This window comes from Accipiter gentilis, chromosome 10 (assembly GCF_929443795.1).
Source record: "Accipiter gentilis chromosome 10, bAccGen1.1, whole genome shotgun sequence".
NCBI lineage: Eukaryota > Metazoa > Chordata > Aves > Accipitriformes > Accipitridae > Astur > Astur gentilis.
This window is the reverse complement of record NC_064889.1, coordinates 1599984-1625727: the sequence shown is the minus strand read 5'-3', so window position 1 is coordinate 1625727 and position 25744 is coordinate 1599984. Positions and strand designations below refer to the sequence as shown.

The following is a 25744-nucleotide window of genomic DNA, read 5'->3' as shown; positions in this document are numbered from 1 at the left end:
TTAGAAGAATGAAGATTAACACCCCACAGAGCATCTGTCCACACCACCTGCCCGGGAGAAGCACATACTGATCTTGGGAGCAATAGTAACTGATTAGCCCACCCCTTAACATGAGTAATTTGATTGGTTGACACAACTGTATTGTAAACATATACCAACCCTGCTTTCCTCTGTCTCGGGGTCCTCCATGCGTTAGGCTGGGGCTCCACTATGTGCACAGCCAAATTAGGAGTATTAGTTCCCTTGTGGTAATTCTACGCTTGGTGATGCTAAGCGTCCTTGTCTCCGTCCTCGGCCGGCAAAGAACGGACGTTGACACCGGGCACAGTCCCACAGCCCCCTGGGAGCTGGACTTCTGGGCAGGGTGGCAGCCCTCCTGAGCTCGCTGGAGAGCAGCTGCCCTCTGCCCTGCAAAGCAACAAGGCTGCCCCCTCGCTCCGGGGTTTCCTCCAGTGCCTGCAGAGCCAGCTTGGGTGGCCAAGAAGAAAGTCCCCATGCAGGGTTATGGGCAGGAGATGTGGGGAGAAGGGCAAGGCAAGGCCCTTGAGCTACCCACCCCAGGCCCAAAGGAGGTGAACTTTGCAGAGAGCCCATTTTCTGGCCCGCGTGAGGGCACAGGACAGAGGAAGGGAAGGAGGCATGAGGGCTGGCAGTGCCAGGGAGCATCAAGCAGGGCCGTGGGAGGTGCCGTCAGAGGTGCTGGGGGGAGCAGAGTGGCGCAGCGGAAGCGTGCTGGGCCCATAACCCAGAGGTCGATGGATCGAAACCATCCTCTGCTAATTGGCCCTTTTATTCCCTCCTCCTGACAGCTGCTGCCCCTCCCAGCAACTTTTAACCTGCACTGCTCTAGCTCTCTGGGCACCCATGGCCCTCCTGTTCCGTCAGCCCCTTCTCTCTGCCACTGCCACCTTCTTTCTCCTTTGCCTTCTTAGGTGCCAGCACTCCCATAGTGCCCCTCGGCAAGGCAGACGGGTGGCTGTGGAGCAGCAGGCAGAGCTCCCCCCACAAGGAAGTGGGTGGCCTGTGGACACAGGCATTTCTCCCTTCCCATCCGGCAGCTCAATCCCAACTTCCCAGCCGCAAGCAGGGACCTCCAGGAATCTGCAGGTGGGGAGGAGGAGGACAAGGCTGCTGCTACTTTGGCAGACACCACTGCAATCAGCTTGACCATCTGGGGGGTTTCTCCATCCTAGTCAGTTTGCTGCCGTGCTCACTCGCAGCTCCAGCCAGGAGCAGGGCTGAGTAGGTATTCCCAGTGGGCACTGTATTGGCCATACGTGGCTAGGTGTTGGCAGTGGTGGGGAGAGGGGCTGCTGCAGGGTGGCCTCTGTGGGGAAGAGCTAAGGGGCTGCCCTGCACCACACACACAGCTGGTTCCAGGGGCCTCCACAACACTAAGCCATCTGCAAAGCTTGTGGCACCCGGGGCACCCATGCTGGCTGGAGCAGGTGGATATTCCTGAAGGAATTGCAACCTGCGGAGAAGGCACGCCAGTGAAGACCTTTCCTGATGGGCCTGAAGCCTGTGGAAGAGCCCACACTGAAAGAGATTTTCCTGTTCAGAAGCGCAGCATGTGGAGAACCCATGCTGGAGTAGTCTGCAGTGAAGGAGTGCAGCTGAGCCTGGAAAAATTGGGAGGCATGGCGGTGTTTTCTTTGTCTTCTCTTGCTCACTACAAGACAAAACACACACATAGCCTGAGACTTTCCCTCTCTTCTGGCTTCTCAGGACTGGAATTCAGTGCTGGACACCCACCCCCTCACTCCCACGTGCACATCAGCAGGTGCTCTGAACCCTAGACTGTACCACAGGTCTGTGCAGAATCCGTGCCTGGAGCCCAGGCCTGGTTTGTCCAGTGTCCCGCTCCAACCCTGGGCAGCCCCTGATGCCAATCCACTCTCCCCACTGGCTAGTGCAGCTTGAGATTTCCTAGCAAATACCCCTCTCTCTCTCTCTCTCTCTCTCACACACACAAAAACACCCCATAACCCCCCCAAAACCAGAAAAGCACAGTCTGACAGAAATGAGCTAGGAGAAGAATGCAATGAAAACAAGACCAATCGCATTCTTGTTCTTCACCTGTCTGGAAAGGGTTTCCAGGATGAGTTGCTCCTTCCCCTTCCCAGGGATCGAGGTGAGGAGGACCAGCCTGCCGTTGCCCCCATTCTCCTTTGTGCCTTTTGGGAAGACAGGAGTGACAATGACTTTCTTCCTGGACTCAGGAGCCTCTCCCAGTTGTTGCGACCTTTCAAAGATAATGGAGAGTGGCCTCTTCTATGGGTCTTTCTTGGCTGAGTGCTTCACGTGCTTCCTGGCAGCAGGAAGATAGCACGGGTATCTGCAGGTGAGCTCCCTGTTACCTGAGTACCTGACTGGCCAGAAGCCAGAAGATCGCTTGCATGTTGACTGTGAGTCTGCCTCTGGCTCTGCAGGCAATGGGCCATCCACAGGAATATCGCTTGTGCTAAGTGCTCGTCTTCATTCCAGAGTGGATACCACTGCACGGTATATCTTTTCATATCCAAACACTTCTTGGTCCAAAGGAAGCGGACAGTCCCTGAGAGGGAGATCTGAGAACATGCGGGCATGACAGTGTCAAAAACGGCCGTCCGGCAATCACAAAGCAATAGGAGAACCCACGGGGAATGACGCTGTCAGAAGTTGCCTCTTCCCTTTGTTTAGCGAGTGGGGGCTTCCTTGCCTGACGTGCTTCTGGGTACACAGGTAGGGTTGGCTGGTCCTGGCAGCCAATCACAGGTCTGCCTGAGAGCAGGTGGGTACGACGGGGTCCAGAAATGGCTGTCAGCCAATCACAGAGCAGTAGGAAAACATGGTGGTTATGGTGCTATTTAATAAGAAAATGGCAGCTGAAAGAAAATGGTGCCCCCCGTGTATGTAGGGGAAGGTACGTCCTGGTCACGTGTACTTCATCATTCATCACTGCCGGCATGGGCATTCACCAAAGCAATCATCCATCACCAAAACCAGTGGCAGCACAAGGCAGATTTTAACCCAGGAACAGGTAATGCGCAGAGTCCTGCAACACAAATTGCTTACTGATTGCTGAGCTACTACTGCACACGTCTACAAGCTATGGACATATCCATTGCCTAGGAAGAAACCCAGGCTGGTTGCTGTGCCTTTTTAATTCAACCAAAGGGTACATCATGCAACCACATGTTAGCCCAGGACAGCGTGGTCGTGACTCCAACTGCGGCAGCCTCCGACCACGCTACCTCAGCGTTATGCCCTCTGGTATTCCCCATGGGCACTGTATTGGCTAGCCATGGCAAGGTTTTGGTAGTGGAGGGGTCAGGGGGTGCTGCAGAATGGCCTCTGTGGGAAGAGATAAGGGGCTGCCCTGTGTCAGACACAGCCAGTTCCAGCTCCACAGTGGACCCACCGCACAAGACAGCTGAGCCGCCGTCAACATTGGTGGCCCCTCTGTGAAAACATATTCCAGAAAGGGCAGAAAACGACAGGCAGAGAGAGGTGGGAGGAAAAAACAGAGTGGGTAAGAGCAGAGACACATCCTGCTTGGACAGGTAAAGGAGTTTGGTGTGAAGCACTGAAGTTGTCCCGGCACAGGGGAGAGGAAAGGCGATGTTTTGTGTTTGTGTTTTTGTTTCTCACTACTTGCATCCGTTTTAAGTGGCCAAGAATTGATTTTGCCCAAGTCAAGCCTGATTTTCCCACAAGAGTTTTGGCTAAGCTGTGTCCGTGTGTTTATCTTGAGCCATGAGATTTCTCATTGTGTTTTCAGTGCTCTGCATCGCCCTGCGGGTGGGGAAAGCAGTGAGCAGCTGGGTGGGCGTTTGTCTGTGCTTAAACCACCACAGGTACGTACACGCAAACGCACCTGCACCTGCATAGTACGTGCGCAGCTGGCCCACATATGAACGCAGATGGGGAGCGTGACCATTACCAGCATCCAGGAGCTGGAGTTTCCGTAGCCAACAGCTCAGAGGCAGAGAAGGACACCCACGTGCCAGCAGGTTGAGGTCGTGTGTATGTGTGCAGGGGGCTGGAAGGAGGAGGCGGGAGAGTCTGTGAAGCGGGGGAGCAGGCAAGAGGGCAGTTGGTGACCTGGCAGAGCAGGAGGCAGGCAAGAGTGGGACGTGGAGGAGCAGGAGGGAGGCCAGGCTCTGGGCTGGAGGAGCAGTAGGCAGCAGTGCATCCAGGAGCGTTGGTGGTATAGTGGTGAGCATAGCTGCCTTCCAAGCAGTTGACCCGGGTTCGATTCCTGGCCAACGCAGACCAGCTTTTCTTCTGCCTGGCTGCATCGTGCCTTCCCCATTTAGCAACAGCAGGCTGCAGGGGCTGCTTTATACCATTCTGAGATTTCAGGCAGTGTTGAAGCACTGCAGCAGGTGCCCAGAGAACCTTGGGATTCTCCATGCCTGGGTGTCACACTCAAGTTTCAGTGGGGCTCAGGCACTGTGCTACCTGCTCTAGCTTTCGGGCTAGCCCTGCTTTAGGCAGGCATTTGGACTAGTGACCTCCTGAGATGCCTTACAGTCTACCTCCTTCCATGAAGCAACAATTCCCAGAGAGCTGTGCCCTCCCTCCTTCCTCTACATCACGGGCAGTAAGTCAGCCTCTTCCCCGCAGGAAGGGGAGCCCGCTCATTGCTCGGCACTTGGCGCATCTCCTGTCCTTTTGCCTTGACTCTCCAGACCCTTTCCCACACGCTGACCCCTTGAGACCGACACAGCATTCCCCCAGGTGTCGGTGTGGCACAGCCCTCCTTGCCCAGCATGCCCAGCCCTGAGCAGGGAAGAAGGAAGCACCCTTGCTGCCCCAGGAACCATCCATGAGGCAGCGCTGCAGGCCAGGTGCTTGGCTTGCCATCCCCTGGGGCTCTGGAGGGAATGGAGGAAGTCACGGGAAAGGCAGACGTGTGCCCGAAGCCCTTGACAGGACACTGGCGTGCGTAGAGCCGTAATTCACTGACGGTTCCTTTGGTTGCTCCCCTGAAGGAGTGCCTTGGGCTTTGGGAGATGTGTCGGAAGTGTGCTGCCCCTGTGCTGGGTAGTCCGGTTCCATGCGGTACGAAGCGCGTGTAGGAGCTGCGATCACCAGTCCGCAGCCCTTGGTGGGAGCAAGGCAAGGGTGCTCCCAGGATACATCTCCCCCTGCAGCAGTGCCAGGAGGAGGCTGGCTGAGGTGGGCTGGCTCTGGCAGCTGCAGGGTGCGGACCAGCAGCAGCAGCAGCAGCAGCGGGTCAGGATGGCTGAGTGGTCTAAGGCGTGTTGCGTTCAGGTTGCAGCCTCCCTGGGAGGCATGGCTTCGAGTCCCACTCCTGACAGGCTCTTCTCTCTGGCTGCCCCCCTTCATGGTTTCTCTCTCTTGGCCTCTCTCTTCAGTGGAGGATTCTTGCCCCTCTGGGGGCTCTGCTCAGCCTGCTGACCAGGTCTTGCTGCAGTCCCAGCTCCTGTAGAAGGAGAAATGGGCGTACCTATGCTGCCCACCAGTAGCAGGTGGGTAGGCCTAGAACAGAATCATGGAAGGAGGAGAGCCCCTGGGGAACTCCACTTTTCCACTCTCCCCTACAAACGTGACATTCTGCATGCCTCTCCTCTCCCCTGCAATGTGGAGCTTTGGGCATTCTTCAAACATTCACCCACAAAATACTCTCTCCCTGCTTCTGCTTTACCCTTCAACAACCCTTCTGGTTGGAAGGAATTTCAGGGAGAGTGCATCCTCCTGCTTCAGGCAGGCTCCCACCAGCTGATCAGTGCTTTGTCCTTTTGGGTCATAAAATACCTTCAGGACAGACGTTTCACAGCCTCTCTGGACCCCTGTTCCCACGCTTAGGCACCCTCCGGGTGATCATCTGTGTTTGTGTAGCCAGTCACAAACCGCCTGCTCAACTTCTGACGATGGCGCTCATCCTCCAGCCATCGCAGTAGCCTCCTGGTAGGCACCAGGAGGCTCCTATTAGATCCCTGCTAAGCATTTTCTTCTCCCAGCTGAGCAAGCCTTGGGTCCTCAGCCTATCCTCACAAGGCCAGAGCCCCCTGCCCTGACTATCCTAGCGATCCTCTGTGGAACATGCTCCAGTTTATCATCGCCATTCCTTGGTTCCCCAGATAGTCCTTCTCCCCCCGTTTTGGAGATGGGGCAACTTTTCCCTCTCCTTTGTTATCAGGGAGCTCCTCTGCCCTCTGCTCCCAAAGCTGGAGAGCCCCTGCGATGCATCCTTCCCTCTTTCAGGCCCAGTGGCACACTCTGTAGGTGGCAATCCATGATGTGGCATTGACCAGCAGGATTTCAACACCCAGAAAGTTTCCCTGAGCTGGCAGTTCCTCACCAGCAAACAGGGACAGCACCAGTGGGAAGAGGGACAGGTGGGAGTAAAGGCCCACCAGTAAGAGGCCGATGCGGGCATGGCAGGCTCTCTCCAACACTGCTGACAGGACAGAGGCATCTTCACACAATCCCACCACAGGTTGCACGAGCACTGGTGGCATTTTTCAGAAGGACCCCAGTCAGGAAGTATGAGCCACAGAAGAGGTCCTCCTGTGCACACAGGAGGAGGAAGAGGAAGAGGGGACATGCACAGGGTGGTATCAGAGCATGCCGGAGCATGTCGGGGTTCATGCTGAAGGAGCTGGGATTGTTCATCCTGGAGAATAGAGGGTGAGGGGGCTTCTGCTATATTAAGGTAGCTCTCTGGCTTGCCAAGGCCTGCCCTTAGCCAGAAATTTCTTGGGAGTGCAGGACACAGGAGTGGCTTGGCCTCCTGCGTGAGCCAGCCTGGCCTGAGCTGCAGCTCCCAGGAGCTGGGGAGCTCTGGGAGATCTCTGGCTGCCCATTGAAGCCTGTAAGGGGGGCACAAAGTGTCCTCCCCGCAGTGTCCCGCAGGGAGGAGCAGCATCGGAGGCTGCAGTGGACGGAACATTTGCCGTGACCTTGAGGAAGCAAACAGTCTGGGGAGCACGGGCAGCCCCAGCAGGCAGTGCTGCCAGGAAGGAAACCAAGGACAAAATACCCCAAGCAAGGAAGCTGCCTTGTGGGCACTGGCACACACAACCCACTGGCCCAGAACCCTTTCTCCCCAAGTGCTGGGTGAGACTAGCAGAGCCCCAGGAAGACCCTCCATTGCTTGGAGAAACGCTGTCTCAGCCCCAGAAGGGACATCCCTCCTCCTGCAGCGGCACAGCTTCTGCATGGGAAGGGGCTGTCCACCTCTTTGCAAGACCTTCAGAGACTGGGCCCTGCTCTTGCTGCTCCCAGACACTCCTCCCACCCTGCTCGGTCCTGCAGATCCCAGGGATGGATGAGGAAAGCCCTCAGCGATGCTGCTTCTCTGGGACATGCTTTCAGATTTGTGACTCTGTGGAAATTCAACCCTTCTCCAGTGACTAGGTGTTTCTCACGCCCTCTCTGAATGTAACTCTCCATTTGAAATCTTGGGCTTGGGCACGGCAGCCTGGTCTGTCCTGTGGGTTCAGAAGCACCAGCTGCCAGCCCAGTGCTTTGGGCAGTCCAAAGGTACCAGGCGGTTGCGTCCTCAGTGTCCCGGGCTAAGTGTGAGATCCAGCAGAGTGTCTCCGCATGTGTGTCCTCCCGTCTGACTGCTGGGAGGAAGGGCCCTGCTCTCAACACACAGGCTCAAACCCTGCCACAAGGAGGATAGCTCCAGTGCAGCTTCTCCCCACTGTGTGCGTGGACCCTTGGCCAGGTGGACCCAGGGCATGTGGGAGAGCTGCCTTGAGCTAATAGTAGAATTCACCGAAGTCTGGACCAGTCTGGAGCAGCCTCAGGAGAGAAAAACCTCATTCTCACTGCGGGAAGGGCCGCTTTGGGGCAGAAGGGGACAGCGTGTCCTGCAAAAGAGGACCAGGCTCTGAAGTCAGCCAGGACTGTCCCAGCAGAGGAAGGCAGTCCAGCTTGTGCAACCCATAACAAGCTGCCTTGGGTCCTCCTGCCAGCTCTTCCCTCTGTTGAACCACATCCCCTGCCCTCTCTCTTGGTCGCCCCCTTCGGCAAGGTCAGGAGCTTGGCTAGGACCGCAACCAAGAGTAAGGATATGTGGTTAGCGGCTGCTTAGTATGAGGTACAAGGTGAGAACAGGACAGGCAATAACTTACAGAGGCAGACTGGGAGGCTGTCCAACATGGGGGTGAAGGGAGGCAGCAGCAGAGACCGCAAGTGCAAGCATCGAGCCACAGATCGCTGAGCCACGAATGTAGTCTGCAAGGTGCAACGTTGAAGAGCTTCAGCTGGAAAATTCATAAACTAGTCTAACGAGGAAAAAGCAAGATTCTCCCAGGTTACCAGCCTGGGTCTTGTAAGAGAGGGCGTGCCAGGCTTGCACAAAGTGCTCTGCCACTCCCTTGAAAGATCCTGTGAGCAGAGGGTGGCCTGGTGGCCCTGAAGAAGGCTGCACTTGCTGATGCCCAGGGAGATGGAGAGACTGCCAGGCTCAGCCAGGAGCACGTGGCTCGGCAAGGGTGGCCACAGGGGAAAGACCACACCTGTCCAGGAGGTCCCATGGTGTAATGGTGAGCACTCTGGACTCTGAATCCAGCGATCTGAGTTCAAATCTCAGTGGGACCTTGAGCTTTTGGCTCCCTCAGGGCTTTCCTCCGCATGCTTGCACATTTAGCTCTCTACGGCTACCTGAAGGGGGGTTGTAGTGAGGTGGGTGCTGCTCTCTTCTGTCAGGTGGCTGGAGATAGGATGAGAGGAAAGGGCCTCAAGTTGAGGCAAGGGAGATTTAGGTTAGCTATTAGGAAAAAATTCACTACTGAGAGGGTTGTCACACATTGGAATAGGCTGGCCAGGGAAGTGGTTGAGTCACCATCCCTGGAGGTATTCAAAAGGCGAGCGGTCGGTCGGGGTACTCCATAACACGATTTAGTGGGCATGGATGATGGTTGGACTCGATGATCTTGAAGGTCTCTTCAAACATAAATGATTCTATGATTAGCAGCCTTGCCTTGCTGTCAGGGCAATGGTTTAATGCACTCTCATCTTCCGTCCTTTCCTGTGCTCCCAGCCCTGGGACTGACACCAGTGCCCCTTCTGCTGCCCTGTGCCCACCAGCCGTCTGCAGCTTTCCTGAGCGCTGGACCTCGCCCCCTCTCTGCTCCCTTGGTCTTGATGGCTGCTCCTGGATGAGGGTGTCCAGCAGTGGCTCAGAGAATCACACAACACCTGAGGTGGAGAGCCTGCACTCCAAGCCTGGCTCAAAGCAGCCTCAAGTGGAGGAGGCTATTCAGGGCCTTGTCTGCTTGGATGTGGGACACCTCCAAAGATGGAGACGCTACAACACTCCCTGGGCAACCGTTTCCCGTCTTTCATTACCACTGTGTGTGGCAGTACTTGTATTCCCACCCCTGTCCATTGCTTCTGGTGCCATCCATTTCTCTGAGGCTTTTCTGTCTTTCTCTTGCCTGCTTGTTTATTTTTGGTGCTCTGGTATCAGTTCAGGGAGCTCCACCCACAACTGGCAGTGCCCCGTGCATGGGGACAGACTCACGGTCGTGGGAAAGAGCAGGTTCTCCCTCTGCCTTTATCCTGGGGTCGGCTGGGATAGAGTTTACTTTCACAAGGAGCTGGAGGGGGCCCAGCCAGGACAGCTGACCCGAACTAGCCAAGGGGGTATTCGATACCGTATGATGTCATGCTCAGTATATAACTGGGGGAGCTGGCGGTGGGGGGGTGAAGGGATCACAGCTCAGAAATGGGCTGAGCATCAGGTTCTGTGCGGTGAGCAATTGCACTGTGCGTCACATGCTTTATATATTCATTGGACAGCAAGCAGCCGTGTGGTGCTTAGTTGCCAGCTGGGCTTATCCCACGACATCCTTGCAGCTATGTTGGCGAACGGAGCGGGGAGGAGAACAAACCACCACGAGACTCCAGCGGTGCTGCACAGAGTCTTTAATGAGAAGGAGGAGATGCAGTGGCACGGAACAGAGACCAAGAAACACGTCTGCAGGGTTCAGGGAGGCACAGAGAATGGCCCATTTCCCAAGAACAAGCTCCAGGCAAAGCGCTTGCCTTTCCCCATTCCGATTGAGCCGGTGGCAATGCCAGCCCACCAAGAGCAGGCCCTAACTCCGGCACACTCCCTGCGTCAGCAGGAGGTTCAGCAAAGCAGAAGAGAACGAGCCCTTTCCTGAGGAGCTCAGAGCAAAGCAGAGCCACAGGAGACACGGCGAGGCCTGCAGTGCAGCGAGGAGCAGCAGGCACAGGTGCCTTCTGCCCGGTGGGATGAGGACACTCAGCCCACCTGCAAGCCGTGGCTACGCTCCTGCTGCTGCAGGATCCCTGTCTTCCTTGGTGCTCCAAAGGGGATGATCTGCTGGCTTCAGCAGTTCAGACCGCAGCGGGTGGGAGGCAGACACAGCCCTGACCCCCCCAGACCAAGGGAGCCCCCAGAAGAGATGGGAACCCCCCCGGCGCTGAGGGAGCTCCCAACAGCAGCTGACAGCGAGGATCCCACGGCTGTGCTCTGAGGGAAAGAGGTGAGGATGGGGCCCGGCAGGGTCACCACCACCGGAGAGGCCTGGATGGCCACCGTCGAATCAGCGCAGCGGGCGACACAGGGCTCACTGCAGCTGCTTGCAAGTGGGGTTGGGCCGGAGGCGCCGCAGGGCGTTGGGAGACAGGGTCTCAAGCAAGACATCTCTCGGCGAGGGAGGCAAAGCTGAAACACAGAGCAGGCAGGGAGCATGAACCTCAATAGCAGTCTGTCTGTCTTTTCCTCAGCTCTCTCCGTGGAGACTCTGTGGTTTCAAAACTCCCGGTACGCCTACGTTTGCCACGGCCCCCATTGTGCCCTCCGAGTTGCACGGCACAGAAAGGCTCACCCACTTTTGGAATAGGCCCCAGCGCAGTGGCTTTAAAGCGCCTGTGGAAAGACTGATCATACCCCATCTCCATTGTGGCTTTGAAGATGGCACTGGATGCACTTGGCCATTTGGTTAGAGACGGCCTCCTGCAGGTGCACGTTCTGGTGGGCAGATCCCCCTGCAGCTGAGCCCCATGGATCCCCTTCAGCTTGAATGAGCCCAGGTCTCCCCAGCCACCTCCCCCAAAAGGCAAAGAGATTGCAGCCCTTCAACAGTTGTATGGCAGGGCAAAGCTGAGGCAGCCCAAGTATCAGCCTCAGTAGCCACCAAGACAGCAGTTCAGCTCACAGAGAGAGATGGAGGGGACTCAGGCTTACCTTGCTCCTCGAGGAAAGGGAGGCAAGACAGGAGGATGCAGAGCCTGGAGCAGCGCAGGCTTTTATGCTGTGTCCCAGAGCCCTGGGGGACCCACAAACATTCCTTGCTCATGAAGCCTCTCCACACTTAGTAATTGCAGCTTGCCAAGGCCTCTCTGGTGATTAAGCCCTTGCCTCTTTCACTCAAAATGTTTTCCTCTCACTGCGTATCGCCTAACATCAATATAATTAATTTGTGTCCAGCTCTGCTAAAACCTATTTGCTCCGAGGTCTCAGGCTAGCTGTGCAGAGATTTTAAGTGACTGTGTCCTTCCACAGCTAAATTAACCCGTTTTGCTCAGCAAGGTCATCCCAGATGCCAAAGGCCTAGATGGCCTGCTTTTGAGCAGAGGCTGAGGGCAGTGAGCCAAAAGATCGTGGCTCTTTCTCCTGGGTCAGGGATGGGGGACCCATTCCATGCATTTCAAACTACAAAGGGACATCGGATCAGTCTCCCAGAGCACCTGGGAGTCACATGAGCCCTTGAGCAACCACCAAAAGGCACTGCCTTGGAAGACAGCAAATGCAGGAGGTTGCATAGAAGCACCAGTGGATTCAGGAAGGATGCTAAAATGTGTGGAAAATCCCATGACGAAAGCGGCACTTTGGGACTATAAGCTCTGGTATCCCTGGTACGCCTCAGTACGGGGCAATGTGTCCACTGAAGTCCACCGCAGGGTGACTCATGTTTGCCTGGAGTTCAGGGTTTTTCCCAACTCCTCCACATCATGATGACTCCCAGGTGCTCTGGGAGACTGATCCAATGTCCCTTTGTAGTTTGAAATGCATGGAATGGGCCAGCCCATCCCTCACCCAGGAAAAAGGGTTGTGAGCTTTTGACTCCCTGCCCTGAGCCTCTCCTCAAAAGCAGGCCATTGAGGCTTCTGGGATGACCTTGCTAAGCAAAACAGGTGAATTTGGGCGTGGGTCTCTTTCAGAGAAGGAAGCGGGCATCTCTTTGATCACAAAACCATGCTGTGGTAGAGCCTGATGAGCGTAAGCTAGGTCCTCCTGGCTGTCACTCCGGCCCACAGGGGTCTTCCTTCCAGCCCACAAAGGACTTCCTTTGACGTTGAGGTTTGCCACATCCCTGGTGAGACGAGGCTCTTCTCCCATATGGGATTGTGCAGTCTTGATGTTCTGCTTAAATTTACTCACGGTCTCGTGTGTGTCTACTAGGTGTTGAGATGCTTCATGAGCAAGGAATGTTTGTGGCCCCCCCGCCAGGGCTCTGGGACACAGCATAAAAGCCTGCGCTGCTCCAGGCTCTGCATCCTCCTCTCTTGCCTCCCTTTCCTCGAGGAGCAAGGTAAGCCTGAGTCCCCTCCATCTCTCTCTGTGAGCTGAACTGCTGTCTTGGTGGCTACTGAGGCTGATACTTGGGCTGCCTCAGCTTTGCCCTGCCATACAACTGTTGAAGGGCTGCAATCTCTTTGCCTTTTGGGGGAGGTGGCTGGGGAGAGCTGGGAGGAGGAGGGCTCTTTCAAGCAGAAGGGGATCCATTGGGCTCAGCTGCAGGGGGGTCTGCCCACCAGAACGTGCACCTGCAGGAGGCCGTCTCTAACCAAATGGCCAAGTGCATCCAGTGCCATCTTCAAAGCCACAATGGAGATGGGGTATGATCAGTCTTTCCACAGGCGCTTTAAAGCCACTGCGCTGGGGCCTATTCCAAAAGTGGGTGAGCCTTTCTGTGCCGTGCAACTCGGAGGGCACAATGGGGGCCGTGGCAAACGTAGGCGTACCGGGAGTTTTGAAACCACAGAGTCTCCACGGAGAGAGCTGAGGAAAAGACAGACAGACTGCTATTGAGGTTCATGCTCCCTGCCTGCTCTGTGTTTCAGCTTTGCCTCCCTCGCCGAGAGATGTCTTGCTTGAGACCCTGTCTCCCAACGCCCTGCGGCGCCTCCGGCCCAACCCCACTTGCAAGCAGCTGCAGTGAGCCCTGTGTCGCCCGCTGCGCTGACTCGACGGTGTTCATCGAAGCCTCCCCGGTGGTGGTGACCCTGCCGGGCCCCATCCTCACCTCTTTCCCTCAGAGCACAGCCGTGGGATCCTCGCTGTCAGCTGCTGTTGGGAGCTCCCTCAGCGCCGGGGGGGTTCCCATCTCTTCTGGGGGCTCCCTTGGTCTGGGGGGGTCAGGGCTGTGTCTGCCTCCCACCCGCTGCGGTCTGAACTGCTGAAGCCAGCAGATCATCCCCTTTGGAGCACCAAGGAAGACAGGGATCCTGCAGCAGCAGGAGCGTAGCCACGGCTTGCAGGTGGGTTGAGTGTCCTCATCCCACCGGGCAGAAGGCACCTGTGCCTGCTGCTCCTCGCTGCACTGCAGGCCTCGCCGTGTCTCCTGTGGCTCTGCTTTGCTCTGAGCTCCTCAGGAAAGGGCTCGTTCTCTTCTGCTTTGCTGAACCTCCTGCTGACGCAGGGAGTGTGCCGGAGTTAGGGCCTGCTCTTGGTGGGCTGGCATTGCCACCGGCTCAATCGGAATGGGGAAAGGCAAGCGCTTTGCCTGGAGCTTGTTCTTGGGAAATGGGCCATTCTCTGTGCCTCCCTGAACCCTGCAGACGTGTTTCTCGGTCTCTGTTCCATGCCACTGCATTTCCTCCTTCTCATTAAAGACTTTGTGCAGCACAGCTGGAGTCTTGTGGCGGTTTGTTCTCCTCCTCCCTCCGTTGGCTACGCGCTCTGCAAGGAGGAGCACTGGCTTCTGTCCCAATCTCTACCAGCAGTTGTGGGTGGAGCTCCCTGAACTTAGAGCAGAGCACCAAAAAGCCTCAGAGTCATTGAGCATGAGTCTGTAACCTGGTGATCACGGCCCTGTGGGGCCAGTTGCCAAATTGTTCATTGTGAAAGTTAATAGAGACCTTTTGAATTAACTTTTCAGTCCTCTCAATTGTTGTTCACAAAATCATACGAAAAACAGTCATGGCACTTCTCTCTTTCATTGGTGTTGTGGAAAGAAACTCCAGGGGATAGGTATGGAGTGGAAAGCAGAAAAGCCCTTCTTTTCATGGCTGGACGTAGGCAGTGTGACTGCAAGATGGGGTTAGGCTGGGCATTTCACTAGGGAACTGAGCATGCACAATCACGAACCCCCTCTTCGTAACTCCACCTACTTGTCGAACTGCTATTGGCAGGGCGGGAGTCTGTATATATTGTGCTAACACGCACCCCGCATACAAGCCCACTGTCCAGACTGCGTTTTGACTGTCAGCACAGCAAAACCATGCTTTTTGCTTTAAGCAGCCCTGGAATCAGAGACTTGAGAAGCTTTAGGTAGAGAGTCTAGCTGTGAGAGGCTCCTTGTGGTGCCCTTGGCCCACAGGCTGTAAGCTGCAAGAGAAATGAGAGTGTCTCAGTTCTTACTTACCAGGAACATCGTTACATCCAGTTCCAGTAAACTTCAGGATGCCTCTGCAATGCCAGAGCCTGGACAGGTTAGGTCAGCCTCTCCAGGGTGACTTCAGATCTGACAGACAGGCCTCTGAGCCATTATGTAAGGAGCAGGCCTCCTGCCACCACACAGCCCAATTGCCTTGCTGGCCTCATGAAGCACAGCCTGTCCCTTGACCACCACCTAGGCATTATTGATCTTCATCTGTACCCTGCCATGGCAGCATGCTTGTCTTGACAGGTGCAACCACCAGCAGCAGCAGCAGGTGCAGTTCTGTGCCAGGCCAAAAAAAGCCTCCCTCCTGGCTCCTGTACCAGCACTGCAGTGAGGAGCCCAGCCTGGAGCCCTCCCAACAGGCAGAAAGCACTGGCCTCAGGCGGTCTCAAGGCTGCAAGGAGGCAAGGGGACTGGCTTGAAACCCCAGGGGAAAGCTGGGCATTTTCTGAGCAGAAGAGCCTGCCTGCAGAAGATGTAAGGCACCCACCCTGGAGCCAGCCTGAAGAGACATCTGTCTCTTGGCCAGGAATCAAAGCTGGGTCAACGGCTTGGAAAGCAGCTGTGCTCACTAATATTCCAGCAATGCACCTGTGGGCAGTGCTGCCTCCTGCTCCTCCAGATCAGAGCCTGGCCAGCCTCCTGCTGTTCCACTTCACAGACTGGCCGGCCTCCTCCCTCCAGCCCCCCTCCCCCCCCACACTTCCTCAAGCCACTCCTCATGCTCAGCCTCTCAACTGCAACCACCTCCCTCCCTTGCTCTGCATGCAGTCAGACACTGCCAGGTGCACCACCTCCACACTGCCTCCTTAACGCCATTTTCCTGCTCCAGAGCCAAGACAGAAGGGGAGCCACTTGCGTCTAGTGGTGTAAATTACCGCTTTTGTGGATCGTTTGATATTTTGGTCCTTGCTCAGGAACTGGACAAGGCTTGCAGTGGTGGAAAAAAGCTCTGCACATACCTATTCCACCAAATCAAGCTCTCCCCAGTCTCCCTCTAAGTCACCCACACCCCCCATTTATTCTCCCTTTGCCCCTCCACACTTTTGCTCAGCCAGTCTCTACCTTGCCTTTTCCATGGATCTCTGCCACTCTCGCAAACCATTGCCCCTACACACCAACAACCTGCACGGCGGTCATGGTCTGTGTTCAAGGGCAGACGCTGCCCTACGTCCCCAAGAGGCTGGAAGTGCTGCCAGGAGATCACCATCTGCCCTGCAGCAGTGTCCCCGCCGTAGTGCTCACAGCAGGCTTGGAGGCCCCCTCAGATAAATCTGAGAGGCAAAGTGGGGTCTAATATCTCGCCTCACCCTGGTTGTCTCCACCCAGCTGCCTTCTCTTCTTCCCTGGAAGCAGCAGAGACACCAGCTGGGGGGTGAAACCATCCCCCCCTCCGGTGGCAGGATATCCCAGATGCCCGGCTGAGGACAAGGCGCTGGGAGCTTCAGCTGTAGCCCCTGGGGTTACGCCTCTCAAGGCCTCTGCAAGGCTGGCAGCAGGTGCCCGTCATGCTCAGTGCAGGTCCCAACTGCAAATCTTCGAGTGGAGCCTAGCCCTGAAACTCCCAGGGAGCCGGGTGTCATTGCACAGGGCACGTGATCAGCAGGGCAGAGAGGGCTGGAGCAGGTAGTTGTGGCCGAGTGGTGAAGGCGATGGACTAGAAATCCATTGGGGTTTCCCCGCGCAGGTTCGAATCCTGCCAACTACGGGGCGCAGTTCCCTTTTGGGCTCCCTGCAATTGACCACGCTGCAGCCAGCAGTGGGACTCAGCTCCACACTGTGCCTGGCGCACAGGGACTCAGTGAAAGCCCTTTGCCTACAGCACTTGTCTGTGCCTTCCCCCCACCACCTCAGAAATTCCTGGATGAAAGGGAAATCCTGCTCCCATTGACAAGGTAGGCAGGTTGGGGAAGAGAATGGACCAGTGCCGAGTACCAGCCATGACAAGAGGTCCACCGTTGTTGGCTCTTGAACAGAACTTAAGAGCCTGATCTCACCTCAGACCTCATGCAGAACAACCCTACCAGCTGTCTGTCCTCCCTAGGCCTGAACCTACAGCAGCTCACCTCCAAAGACAGCCTGCACAGCATGGCCCTCATTGCTAAAGATGAAGGGGAGGCACCTCCTGGATCTGAGATCTTGCCAGCACTCACAAAGTGCCCCTCACTTTAGGTCTTACAAAGGCAGACTGGTGTGGAGCAGCAGGCAAGGGGTGGGGGTGGGGGGAAGGGAAGGGGCCAGTGCCAACTATGAGCTACAGAATGGGAGAGCACAGCACAGCACAGCACCGGCAGGGCAAGGCCCTCACCGCTGGTGTGAAAGGCAAGGCACCAACTGCTCGACAACTTGCTTAGAAGAACGAACACTGCCTAGGACTAAGGGCTTTTACCTGAGCGTCAACGTCACCTGACGACCCAACCTAGACTGGTTCTCACTGGCTGACAACACCCCATGCAGATGATAAACCAATGGGAGATTTGTCTTTCAAAAAAACCCCGGGTATACAGCCACGGCCAGAACAGCAATCAACCTGAATCTAGTATAAAGCCCCTCCACCTGCACGGGACATTGGTTTAGAAGAATGAAGATTAACACCCCACAGAGCATCTGTCCACACCACCTGCCCGGGAGAAGCACATACTGATCTTGGGAGCAATAGTAACTGATTAGCCCACCCCTTAACATGAGTAATTTGATTGGTTGACACAACTGTATTGTAAACATATACCAACCCTGCTTTCCTCTGTCTCGGGGTCCTCCATGCATTAGGCTGGGGCTCCACTATGTGCACAGCCAAATTAGGAGTATTAGTTCCCTTGTGGTAATTCTACGCTTGGTGATGCTAAGCGTCCTTGTCTCCGTCCTCGGCCGGCAAAGAACGGACGTTGACACCGGGCACAGTCCCACAGCCCCCTGGGAGCTGGACTTCTGGGCAGGGTGGCAGCCCTCCTGAGCTCGCTGGAGAGCAGCTGCCCTCTGCCCTGCAAAGCAACAAGGCTGCCCCCTCGCTCCGGGGTTTCCTCCAGTGCCTGCAGAGCCAGCTTGGGTGGCCAAGAAGAAAGTCCCCATGCAGGGTTATGGGCAGGAGATGTGGGGAGAAGGGCAAGGCAAGGCCCTTGAGCTACCCACCCCAGGCCCAAAGGAGGTGAACTTTGCAGAGAGCCCATTTTCTGGCCCGCGTGAGGGCACAGGACAGAGGAAGGGAAGGAGGCATGAGGGCTGGCAGTGCCAGGGAGCATCAAGCAGGGCCGTGGGAGGTGCCGTCAGAGGTGCTGGGGGGAGCAGAGTGGCGCAGCGGAAGCGTGCTGGGCCCATAACCCAGAGGTCGATGGATCGAAACCATCCTCTGCTAATTGGCCCTTTTATTCCCTCCTCCTGACAGCTGCTGCCCCTCCCAGCAACTTTTAACCTGCACTGCTCTAGCTCTCTGGGCACCCATGGCCCTCCTGTTCCGTCAGCCCCTTCTCTCTGCCACTGCCACCTTCTTTCTCCTTTGCCTTCTTAGGTGCCAGCACTCCCATAGTGCCCCTCGGCAAGGCAGACGGGTGGCTGTGGAGCAGCAGGCAGAGCTCCCCCCACAAGGAAGTGGGTGGCCTGTGGACACAGGCATTTCTCCCTTCCCATCCGGCAGCTCAATCCCAACTTCCCAGCCGCAAGCAGGGACCTCCAGGAATCTGCAGGTGGGGAGGAGGAGGACAAGGCTGCTGCTACTTTGGCAGACACCACTGCAATCAGCTTGACCATCTGGGGGGTTTCTCCATCCTAGTCAGTTTGCTGCCGTGCTCACTCGCAGCTCCAGCCAGGAGCAGGGCTGAGTAGGTATTCCCAGTGGGCACTGTATTGGCCATACGTGGCTAGGTGTTGGCAGTGGTGGGGAGAGGGGCTGCTGCAGGGTGGCCTCTGTGGGGAAGAGCTAAGGGGCTGCCCTGCACCACACACACAGCTGGTTCCAGGGGCCTCCACAACACTGAGCCATCTGCAAAGCTTGTGGCACCCGGGGCACCCATGCTGGCTGGAGCAGGTGGATATTCCTGAAGGAATTGCAACCTGCGGAGAAGGCACGCCAGTGAAGACCTTTCCTGATGGGCCTGAAGCCTGTGGAAGAGCCCACACTGAAAGAGATTTTCCTGTTCAGAAGCGCAGCATGTGGAGAACCCATGCTGGAGTAGTCTGCAGTGAAGGAGTGCAGCTGAGCCTGGAAAAATTGGGAGGCATGGCGGTGTTTTCTTTGTCTTCTCTTGCTCACTACAAGACAAAACACACACATAGCCTGAGACTTTCCCTCTCTTCTGGCTTCTCAGGACTGGAATTCAGTGCTGGACACCCACCCCCTCACTCCCACGTGCACATCAGCAGGTGCTCTGAACCCTAGACTGTACCACAGGTCTGTGCAGAATCCGTGCCTGGAGCCCAGGCCTGGTTTGTCCAGTGTCCCGCTCCAACCCTGGGCAGCCCCTGATGCCAATCCACTCTCCCCACTGGCTAGTGCAGCTTGAGATTTCCTAGCAAATACCCCTCTCTCTCTCTCTCTCTCTCACACACACACAAAAACACCCCATAACCCCCCCAAAACCAGAAAAGCACAGTCTGACAGAAATGAGCTAGGAGAAGAATGCAATGAAAACAAGACCAATGGCATTCTTGTTCTTCACCTGTCTGGAAAGGGTTTCCAGGATGAGTTGCTCCTTCCCCTTCCCAGGGATCGAGGTGAGGAGGACCAGCCTGCCGTTGCCCCCATTCTCCTTTGTGCCTTTTGGGAAGACAGGAGTGACAATGACTTTCTTCCTGGACTCAGGAGCCTCTCCCAGTTGTCGCGACCTTTCAAAGATAATGGAGAGTGGCCTCTTCTATGGGTCTTTCTTGGCTGAGTGCTTCACGTGCTTCCTGGCAGCAGGAAGATAGCACGGGTATCTGCAGGTGAGCTCCCTGTTACCTGAGTACCTGACTGGCCAGAAGCCAGAAGATCGCTTGCATGTTGACTGTGAGTCTGCCTCTGGCTCTGCAGGCAATGGGCCATCCACAGGAATATCGCTTGTGCTAAGTGCTCGTCTTCATTCCAGAGTGGATACCACTGCACGGTATATCTTTTCATATCCAAACACTTCTTGGTCCAAAGGAAGCGGACAGTCCCTGAGAGGGAGATCTGAGAACATGCGGGCATGACAGTGTCAAAAACGGCCGTCCGGCAATCACAAAGCAATAGGAGAACCCACGGGGAATGACGCTGTCAGAAGTTGCCTCTTCCCTTTGTTTAGCGAGTGGGGGCTTCCTTGCCTGACGTGCTTCTGGGTACACAGGTAGGGTTGGCTGGTCCTGGCAGCCAATCACAGGTCTGCCTGAGAGCAGGTGGGTACGACGGGGTCCAGAAATGGCTGTCAGCCAATCACAGAGCAGTAGGAAAACATGGTGGTTATGGTGCTATTTAATAAGAAAATGGCAGCTGAAAGAAAATGGTGCCCCCCGTGTATGTAGGGGAAGGTACGTCCTGGTCACGTGTACTTCATCATTCATCACTGCCGGCATGGGCATTCACCAAAGCAATCATCCATCACCAAAACCAGTGGCAGCACAAGGCAGATTTTAACCCAGGAACAGGTAATGCGCAGAGTCCTGCAACACAAATTGCTTACTGATTGCTGAGCTACTACTGCACACGTCTACAAGCTATGGACATATCCATTGCCTAGGAAGAAACCCAGGCTGGTTGCTGTGCCTTTTTAATTCAACCAAAGGGTACATCATGCAACCACATGTTAGCCCAGGACAGCGTGGTCGTGACTCCAACTGCGGCAGCCTCCGACCACGCTACCTCAGCGTTATGCCCTCTGGTATTCCCCATGGGCACTGTATTGGCTAGCCATGGCAAGGTTTTGGTAGTGGAGGGGTCAGGGGGTGCTGCAGAATGGCCTCTGTGGGAAGAGATAAGGGGCTGCCCTGTGTCAGACACAGCCAGTTCCAGCTCCACAGTGGACCCACCGCACAAGACAGCTGAGCCGCCGTCAACATTGGTGGCCCCTCTGTGAAAACATATTCCAGAAAGGGCAGAAAACGACAGGCAGAGAGAGGTGGGAGGAAAAAACAGAGTGGGTAAGAGCAGAGACACATCCTGCTTGGACAGGTAAAGGAGTTTGGTGTGAAGCACTGAAGTTGTCCCGGCACAGGGGAGAGGAAAGGCGATGTTTTGTGTTTGTGTTTTTGTTTCTCACTACTTGCATCCGTTTTAAGTGGCCAAGAATTGATTTTGCCCAAGTCAAGCCTGATTTTCCCACAAGAGTTTTGGCTAAGCCGTGTCCGTGTGTTTATCTTGAGCCATGAGATTTCTCATTGTGTTTTCAGTGCTCTGCATCGCCCTGCGGGTGGGGAAAGCAGTGAGCAGCTGGGTGGGCGTTTGTCTGTGCTTAAACCACCACAGGTACGTACACGCAAACGCACCTGCACCTGCATAGTACGTGCGCAGCTGGCCCACATATGAACGCAGATGGGGAGCGTGACCATTACCAGCATCCAGGAGCTGGAGTTTCCGTAGCCAACAGCTCAGAGGCAGAGAAGGACACCCACGTGCCAGCAGGTTGAGGTCGTGTGTATGTGTGCAGGGGGCTGGAAGGAGGAGGCGGGAGAGTCTGTGAAGCGGGGGAGCAGGCAAGAGGGCAGTTGGTGACCTGGCAGAGCAGGAGGCAGGCAAGAGTGGGACGTGGAGGAGCAGGAGGGAGGCCAGGCTCTGGGCTGGAGGAGCAGTAGGCAGCAGAGCATCCAGGAGCGTTGGTGGTATAGTGGTGAGCATAGCTGCCTTCCAAGCAGTTGACCCGGGTTCGATTCCTGGCCAACGCAGACCAGCTTTTCTTCTGCCTGGCTGCATCGTGCCTTCCCCATTTAGCAACAGCAGGCTGCAGGGGCTGCTTTATACCATTCTGAGATTTCAGGCAGTGTTGAAGCACTGCAGCAGGTGCCCAGAGAACCTTGGGATTCTCCATGCCTGGGTGTCACACTCAAGTTTCAGTGGGGCTCAGGCACTGTGCTACCTGCTCTAGCTTTCGGGCTAGCCCTGCTTTAGGCAGGCATTTGGACTAGTGACCTCCTGAGATGCCTTACAGTCTACCTCCTTCCATGAAGCAACAATTCCCAGAGAGCTGTGCCCTCCCTCCTTCCTCTACATCACGGGCAGTAAGTCAGCCTCTTCCCCGCAGGAAGGGGAGCCCGCTCATTGCTCGGCACTTGGCGCATCTCCTGTCCTTTTGCCTTGACTCTCCAGACCCTTTCCCACACGCTGACCCCTTGAGACCGACACAGCATTCCCCCAGGTGTCGGTGTGGCACAGCCCTCCTTGCCCAGCATGCCCAGCCCTGAGCAGGGAAGAAGGAAGCACCCTTGCTGCCCCAGGAACCATCCATGAGGCAGCGCTGCAGGCCAGGTGCTTGGCTTGCCATCCCCTGGGGCTCTGGAGGGAATGGAGGAAGTCACGGGAAAGGCAGACGTGTGCCCGAAGCCCTTGACAGGACACTGGCGTGCGTAGAGCCGTAATTCACTGACGGTTCCTTTGGTTGCTCCCCTGAAGGAGTGCCTTGGGCTTTGGGAGATGTGTCGGAAGTGTGCTGCCCCTGTGCTGGGTAGTCCGGTTCCATGCGGTACGAAGCGCGTGTAGGAGCTGCGATCACCAGTCCGCAGCCCTTGGTGGGAGCAAGGCAAGGGTGCTCCCAGGATACATCTCCCCCTGCAGCAGTGCCAGGAGGAGGCTGGCTGAGGTGGGCTGGCTCTGGCAGCTGCAGGGTGCGGACCAGCAGCAGCAGCAGCAGCAGCGGGTCAGGATGGCCGAGTGGTCTAAGGCGTGTTGCGTTCAGGTTGCAGCCTCCCTGGGAGGCATGGCTTCGAGTCCCACTCCTGACAGGCTCTTCTCTCTGGCTGCCCCCCTTCATGGTTTCTCTCTCTTGGCCTCTCTCTTCAGTGGAGGATTCTTGCCCCTCTGGGGGCTCTGCTCAGCCTGCTGACCAGGTCTTGCTGCAGTCCCAGCTCCTGTAGAAGGAGAAATGGGCGTACCTATGCTGCCCACCAGTAGCAGGTGGGTAGGCCTAGAACAGAATCATGGAAGGAGGAGAGCCCCTGGGGAACTCCACTTTTCCACTCTCCCCTACAAACGTGACATTCTGCATGCCTCTCCTCTCCCCTGCAATGTGGAGCTTTGGGCATTCTTCAAACATTCACCCACAAAATACTCTCTCCCTGCTTCTGCTTTACCCTTCAACAACCCTTCTGGTTGGAAGGAATTTCAGGGAGAGTGCATCCTCCTGCTTCAGGCAGGCTCCCACCAGCTGATCAGTGCTTTGTCCTTTTGGGTCATAAAATACCTTCAGGACAGACGTTTCACAGCCTCTCTGGACCCCTGTTCCCACGCTTAGGCACCCTCCGGGTGATCATCTGTGTTTGTGTAGCCAGTCACAAACCGCCTGCTCAACTTCTGACGATGGCGCTCATCCTCCAGCCATCGCAGTAGCCTCCTGGTAGGCACCAGGAGGCTCCTATTAGATCCCTGCTAAGCATTTTCTTCTCCCAGCTGAGCAAGCCTTGGGTCCTCAGCCTATCCTCACAAGGCCAGAGCCCCCTGCCCTGACTATCCTAGCGATCCTCTGTGGAACATGCTCCAGTTTATCATCGCCATTCCTTGGTTCCCCAGATAGTCCTTCTCCCCCCGTTTTGGAGATGGGGCAACTTTTCCCTCTCCTTTGTCATCAGGGAGCTCCTCTGCCCTCTGCTCCCAAAGCTGGAGAGCCCCTGCGATGCATCCTTCCCTCTTTCAGGCCCAGTGGCACACTCTGTAGGTGGCAATCCATGATGTGGCATTGACCAGCAGGATTTCAACACCCAGAAAGTTTCCCTGAGCTGGCAGTTCCTCACCAGCAAACAGGGACAGCACCAGTGGGAAGAGGGACAGGTGGGAGTAAAGGCCCACCAGTAAGAGGCCGATGCGGGCATGGCAGGCTCTCTCCAACACTGCTGACAGGACAGAGGCATCTTCACACAATCCCACCACAGGTTGCACGAGCACTGGTGGCATTTTTCAGAAGGACCCCAGTCAGGAAGTATGAGCCACAGAAGAGGTCCTCCTGTGCACACAGGAGGAGGAAGAGGAAGAGGGGACATGCACAGGGTGGTATCAGAGCATGCCGGAGCATGTCGGGGTTCATGCTGAAGGAGCTGGGATTGTTCATCCTGGAGAATAGAGGGTGAGGGGGCTTCTGCTATATTAAGGTAGCTCTCTGGCTTGCCAAGGCCTGCCCTTAGCCAGAAATTTCTTGGGAGTGCAGGACACAGGAGTGGCTTGGCCTCCTGCGTGAGCCAGCCTGGCCTGAGCTGCAGCTCCCAGGAGCTGGGGAGCTCTGGGAGATCTCTGGCTGCCCATTGAAGCCTGTAAGGGGGGCACAAAGTGTCCTCCCCGCAGTGTCCCGCAGGGAGGAGCAGCATCGGAGGCTGCAGTGGACGGAACATTTGCCGTGACCTTGAGGAAGCAAACAGTCTGGGGAGCACGGGCAGCCCCAGCAGGCAGTGCTGCCAGGAAGGAAACCAAGGACAAAATACCCCAAGCAAGGAAGCTGCCTTGTGGGCACTGGCACACACAACCCACTGGCCCAGAACCCTTTCTCCCCACGTGCTGGGTGAGACTAGCAGAGCCCCAGGAAGACCCTCCATTGCTTGGAGAAACGCTGTCTCAGCCCCAGAAGGGACATCCCTCCTCCTGCAGCGGCACAGCTTCTGCATGGGAAGGGGCTGTCCACCTCTTTGCAAGACCTTCAGAGACTGGGCCCTGCTCTTGCTGCTCCCAGACACTCCTCCCACCCTGCTCGGTCCTGCAGATCCCAGGGATGGATGAGGAAAGCCCTCAGCGATGCTGCTTCTCTGGGACATGCTTTCAGATTTGTGACTCTGTGGAAATTCAACCCTTCTCCAGTGACTAGGTGTTTCTCACGCCCTCTCTGAATGTAACTCTCCATTTGAAATCTTGGGCTTGGGCACGGCAGCCTGGTCTGTCCTGTGGGTTCAGAAGCACCAGCTGCCAGCCCAGTGCTTTGGGCAGTCCAAAGGTACCAGGCGGTTGCGTCCTCAGTGTCCCGGGCTAAGTGTGAGATCCAGCAGAGTGTCTCCGCATGTGTGTCCTCCCGTCTGACTGCTGGGAGGAAGGGCCCTGCTCTCAACACACAGGCTCAAACCCTGCCACAAGGAGGATAGCTCCAGTGCAGCTTCTCCCCACTGTGTGCGTGGACCCTTGGCCAGGTGGACCCAGGGCATGTGGGAGAGCTGCCTTGAGCTAATAGTAGAATTCACCGAAGTCTGGACCAGTCTGGAGCAGCCTCAGGAGAGAAAAACCTCATTCTCACTGCGGGAAGGGCCGCTTTGGGGCAGAAGGGGACAGCGTGTCCTGCAAAAGAGGACCAGGCTCTGAAGTCAGCCAGGACTGTCCCAGCAGAGGAAGGCAGTCCAGCTTGTGCAACCCATAACAAGCTGCCTTGGGTCCTCCTGCCAGCTCTTCCCTCTGTTGAACCACATCCCCTGCCCTCTCTCTTGGTCGCCCCCTTCGGCAAGGTCAGGAGCTTGGCTAGGACCGCAACCAAGAGTAAGGATATGTGGTTAGCGGCTGCTTAGTATGAGGTACAAGGTGAGAACAGGACAGGCAATAACTTACAGAGGCAGACTGGGAGGCTGTCCAACATGGGGGTGAAGGGAGGCAGCAGCAGAGACCGCAAGTGCAAGCATCGAGCCACAGATCGCTGAGCCACGAATGTAGTCTGCAAGGTGCAACGTTGAAGAGCTTCAGCTGGAAAATTCATAAACTAGTCTAACGAGGAAAAGGCAAGATTCTCCCAGGTTACCAGCCTGGGTCTTGTAAGAGAGGGCGTGCCAGGCTTGCACAAAGTGCTCTGCCACTCCCTTGAAAGATCCTGTGAGCAGAGGGTGGCCTGGTGGCCCTGAAGAAGGCTGCACTTGCTGATGCCCAGGGAGATGGAGAGACTGCCAGGCTCAGCCAGGAGCACGTGGCTCGGCAAGGGTGGCCACAGGGGAAAGACCACACCTGTCCAGGAGGTCCCATGGTGTAATGGTGAGCACTCTGGACTCTGAATCCAGCGATCTGAGTTCAAATCTCAGTGGGACCT

The 25744-nt window shown here is 56.3% G+C and overlaps 7 non-coding genes across 7 annotated transcripts; all 7 read left to right on the top strand.

Moving 5' to 3' along the window:
- The first annotated feature begins 707 nt into the window (after positions 1–707).
- Positions 708–779, top strand: TRNAM-CAU (transfer RNA methionine (anticodon CAU)). Its single transcript has one exon. It is a non-coding gene; the product is annotated as a tRNA-Met (tRNA).
- Positions 780–4183: 3404 nt separating this feature from the next.
- On the top strand, positions 4184–4255 carry TRNAG-UCC (transfer RNA glycine (anticodon UCC)). Its single transcript has one exon. It is a non-coding gene; the product is annotated as a tRNA-Gly (tRNA).
- Positions 4256–8493: 4238 nt separating this feature from the next.
- Positions 8494–8565, top strand: TRNAQ-CUG (transfer RNA glutamine (anticodon CUG)). The gene has a single exon. It is a non-coding gene; the product is annotated as a tRNA-Gln (tRNA).
- A 7667-nt stretch (positions 8566–16232) lies between these two features.
- On the top strand, positions 16233–16314 carry TRNAS-AGA (transfer RNA serine (anticodon AGA)). Its single transcript has one exon. It is a non-coding gene; the product is annotated as a tRNA-Ser (tRNA).
- Positions 16315–17886: 1572 nt separating this feature from the next.
- TRNAM-CAU (transfer RNA methionine (anticodon CAU)) lies at positions 17887–17958 on the top strand. Its single transcript has one exon. It is a non-coding gene; the product is annotated as a tRNA-Met (tRNA).
- A 3404-nt stretch (positions 17959–21362) lies between these two features.
- TRNAG-UCC (transfer RNA glycine (anticodon UCC)) lies at positions 21363–21434 on the top strand. The gene has a single exon. It is a non-coding gene; the product is annotated as a tRNA-Gly (tRNA).
- Positions 21435–25672: 4238 nt separating this feature from the next.
- TRNAQ-CUG (transfer RNA glutamine (anticodon CUG)) lies at positions 25673–25744 on the top strand. Its single transcript has one exon. It is a non-coding gene; the product is annotated as a tRNA-Gln (tRNA).